The sequence below is a fragment of the Urocampus carinirostris genome, chromosome 6 (assembly GCF_059441175.1).
Source record: "Urocampus carinirostris isolate Australia breed hairy pipefish chromosome 6, RoL_Ucar_1.0, whole genome shotgun sequence".
NCBI lineage: Eukaryota > Metazoa > Chordata > Actinopteri > Syngnathiformes > Syngnathidae > Urocampus > Urocampus carinirostris.
Genome location: NC_142354.1, coordinates 17,787,029 through 17,791,765, shown reverse-complemented (window position 1 = coordinate 17,791,765; position 4,737 = coordinate 17,787,029).

Below are 4,737 nucleotides of genomic sequence, written 5' to 3'. Positions count from 1 at the left end.
TTTCTGGTCATTTTTTTTTCAATGAAAGCAGCAACTTCTTCCCACTTAGCCCGCCGTCTCCGATTTTCTTTGTAAATGCCAGCTTTTCTGGTTCGTCCTACTCGTCACAGTCTTTTTGCAACGGCAATATAACCTCCCTCCGAAATTATTGCAGCAAAGCGTAAATTCTTCTGTAGCTTTGTGATCGGCGCCCACTGCTTCCCAATTTGTACTACTTGCCTGGTCACTCACAGACACCGCACATGTGTTTTCCATCACTTCTTGCTTTGTTTCAATATTCACAATTCTACTTTTTTTCTCAGACACCTAACAAAAAGTCACCAATGGGAGATGCTATAAAATGTGATTAAAGTAATGAGATTAAAATGAACTTTCTGCGGAATACAGGTACTCTACAACCAAGGGTGGTGAGCAGTTACGAGCATTGAGCGGTCTCTAGTGGCAGCCTCTGGGACTGCTCGTGAACTGGATTTTCCTATGTAAACAAAGCTTATAAAAGAAAACTTGTGTATCGAAATTTTCATCCATAGAGGTGCGTGTATGAAGAGGGACCACTGTACTGAAAACTGGTTTAATGCTTAATTTCTTATCAAAAACATTTCTCTAGTAAGGCACCGTAACCAAAACAATGTTGTATGGTGATGAGTGTATAATTTAGGCACAATGAGTTGGTTCAAGAGAATCTTTTTTTGCAAAAAAAAAATATTTCAATAAAACGAATTAGATGTATCAAAAAGATGTATTCTATGGTCAAACCCTTTTGTTGAAATACGCTTATAATGTTCATAACGCATTCAACTTTTGACTGGACATTGAACTATCAGAGTCTTACGATCTTAGTGAAGTAATAATATCAAAAGGCAAAAAAAAAATCACATTATTGGATTCTAGAGAAAGAAATGATGAGGATATTGATCGTGACCTCAGGCTGGATTTCGTCCTTGAGGGCTTTTGTGAGTTTCCCCGTCTCCGCCTGAAGAGCCTCACGATGACGCTGACGGTTAAATCAAAACAGGTCTAAAGCCTCGGAGAACCTTCTCATGCCATTAAGCGAGTGGCGGGCCGAGCCTTAAGAAGACGATGGAAAAATAAATTACTCTTTACCCTTCATTCCATTGTAATTTTGACAATCTGTTCAGAACTGACATGACAGGCTTCCTTTCCTGCTCTCTTTTCTTACTTACTTTTTTTACACCATATTCCTAAATATTTGTCAGTACAAAAAATTAAGCCGCCCTAGGCTTGTTTACGTAGCAACTAAGTGTCAAATCGAAAATTTGACCCTTAATTACAGGGTTCCCGAAGATCCTTGAAAAGTCTGGAAAGGCATTGAATTCATTATTCAAAAAATAAGCCACGCATTGCCTTAAAATGTCTTAAATCCCATTTTCAAAACTCTTAAAAATTTGAATACAGTAGTAACTTTTATATTTGTTTGAACTAAAATATTTAGTTACATTTATCAATCATTAAATCATTCAATAAAATGAATGAGATGTGTCTGTCCGACAGATTTTCTTCGCCATGGCTAAAATCTGAGCCGGGTGTACGGTGCACAGTGTATTGTGTGCAAGAAATATTTATTTTTTTCAGTTTGGTTTGTTTCATTTTTGTTTTTTTATTCGGCTTGGTATTAAATTTGATTTCAAAAGGCATTTAAAAAGTCTTAAAAAGTTTTGAATTTAACCTTCCTTAAGCCGTAGGAACTCTGGGTAATGTCTGTTGCAATGTGTGGTGCCACATTACTGAAAGACAGTCATGAGTTAAAGTTACTAGTTACTTCATTTAAATGGTACGTCATTTAACCCCCATATTACTGACACCAAAAAGTAGAGTGATCCTCCGAAAGGTAACTATCTAGTTACAAATTAGCATATATATATATATATATATATATATATACTTGCATGGAAGCCGCTCTTCTAAAACTGCTTTAAAATACTCACAAAGTAAAATAAACGGAAGACATGTGTGTGGAAACAGGAAAGACGTATTTCTTGGCTTGTGTGAGTTTGCAAACGAACACTTAGCCGAGACACTCAGTATTTATTCAAACTTCGGGCTTCATACCCCTCTCCCATCTCCTTCTCTATTTCTGGGTAATGTTTAAGGCATTTTCTTTTTCTCCATTGAAAATTAATTTTAAAAACAAAAAGACTAAAATTCAGCACACTCACCATAAATTCTGTGGTTATGTTTGCCCTTTTGATTTCCCGTTGGTTTGTTGTTTCCGTATACGCCATGCTCCCTTCCCTGTGCACATATCAACTGACCACCCCCTGGTTTGAGTATTATATTTTACAGTAGATACGCAATGGGGAGAAATTCAGCATTCTCATACTCTGTGCTTAAGACGGCACCACCATACCTGTATTCAGTTGTGCTTTGTCTGTAGTTATGATATAATTAAAAAGATAAAGGGCTTCTACGAACATCAAACACAGTTCATCACTTGTCAAACATTGCTAGCGCTTCACCGCTGTGCTACTTTATCTGCTGATGCTACCTTGGTTAAACAACTGTAAATAGGTCACCAAACTTTCTGGATTTTTGGGTTTGGCCATGGGCCTTATTATAAGGCGGCTGTCCTATAAGTTCACATTTTCAAACCTCACCAAAACCTTTCGTCAAATTTAAAAATCCCTGCCATTTTCCGGGATTGCTAGGTCGACATTTGCTAGTTTACTAGTTAGCTAATTAAGTGATTGGTTTATCCTGTTTTTAGGATAGGACACCTGCAAAGGAGTTTTCTTAGCATGCCAGTTCGTTATTTTTTCCCTGTGAGTTCACAACCCATTGATATCTTATTTTCTTACTTTGAGAGTTTCACATTATGGTTCTCAGGTTGCTTGTTTAAATCCAGCTTGAGGGAGAGGAGCCTTCAGATGAGAAAGTCCAAGCTGTTCTAAAGGCCCTTCCTTGAGCCCTTTCTTTTTATTACATATCCTAGGTTACAAAGACACATCTGCCCTAGAGGGTGTGGATATCAAAGAAGGACAAGATTGGCCGATGGTGACCATGATGTAAACAGTTCATAATAGTCAAAATGCACAACAGTGTGCAATAATCGTCATATTAAGGAAATGGCATCCTGAAATATCCTTTGCAGGTATCCAATATTAAAAACGGAATTAACATTTAAAATATCTGATGAACATCCACAAAGAAGAAAAGAGAAAATAAATTGTCTTTGACTCACTGAATTTACAATTTATTAGGTAAATAAGGTAATGTACTTTCCGAATAATTTTTGTTTTGCTGTTAAGATCATTTTCCTCCTTTTGTCACAGTAGCCCATTGCTCTCACTTGCCCCCGCCCAGTTGGCGCCAGCTGCGCCTCGTTGCCTGATTGGCTTCACTCCTATTGAAGCTCAGTGCTCTCACTCACCCCTTGTCAGTCCGTCAACAAACCTCTGCACCTGCGAGACGTGTGTTTTGACTCTGTCCGGTATCCTGCTTGTGAATCCTGTCCGTTATCGATCCCGTCTATCTCGTCCTGTTTGATATCTGACTACAGTCCCCAGTGTCTGGTATTGATCCCGTCTGTCTCGTCCTGTCTGATATCTTGCTACAGTATCCAGTATCGATTCCGCCTGTCTCATCCTTTCCAATATCCTGCGCCAGTCTCCAGTATCCAGTATCGATCCCGTCTGTCTCGTCCGGTTTGATATCTGGCTCCAGTCTCAAGTTTCAGGTATCGATCCTGTCTGTTCGGTCCTGTCCGGTATCGATCCCGTCTTTCTGGTATCTGCTCGTGTATCTGGTATAGATCCCGTCTGTCTGGTATCTGCTCGTGTATCTGGGATCGATCCTGTCTTTCCCTTCCTGTCCGATATTGACGCCGTCTATCTGGTATCTGCTTGGGCCTCTGGCTTCCTGTTTTTCCACGCCGGACCTATGTCTTACTTCTTCCGCACAGCGATCGCCGAATCACTGGCGTTTGTGTTCATGCGCATAACTGCCCCATTCCCATAAAATAAAGCTTGTGTGAAAACGTTACGCATCTGGGTCCTCCTCCAGTTCTGGTTCTGACACGTTTTAAGCATAATTTCTTCTCATTTTACTCTTCTTGTTTATTTTAACAACATTTTTCCTAAAATGATTAAAAGAAAGTAAAAGTAAAATAAGACACTTTGATAAAAATAAATTTTTGACGAATAATAATTCTTAAAATAAACTGTAAAGTTTTGATGTGTTTAATAATTGCTTTGTATGTTTTTCCAAAATTATTTTAATACAATAAGAGTGTGAAACTCTTTTTGAGATCAGTTAAAAGAAAAAACTTTTCACAAAACCAACAATTAATGGTTGAAAAAATAAATGTGGTAAAATAAGAAAAGCAACACCTAAAACGGACACTTTTTTCGCATAAATGTAGGTGAATACACAAGGTATTATTCATCATATAAAATTGTGACATAAAGTAAAACAAATTTAACAGATTTTTTTAACAGATCAAGTAATTGTGGATCTTTTTCCACTGCACATGTCATGGTCGCCTTGGCGACCGGTCTGCCCCGCCCCCTGGGCACCAGCTGAAGCAGTTCAACTAATCGCGTGTCTGCTATTTAAGGCTGGATTGTGGGCTTTGCGGGGGCTGGCTCATTATATACACATTGTCCGTTCTGTTATGCCTGGTCCTGTTTTGTTGAGTTGGAAGAAGCCTGTGTTTGCACGTTTTGTTAAAACCTGTTGGTTCTGTCTTGTCCCTGAGTTATGGACAACTTTTATTTTGGT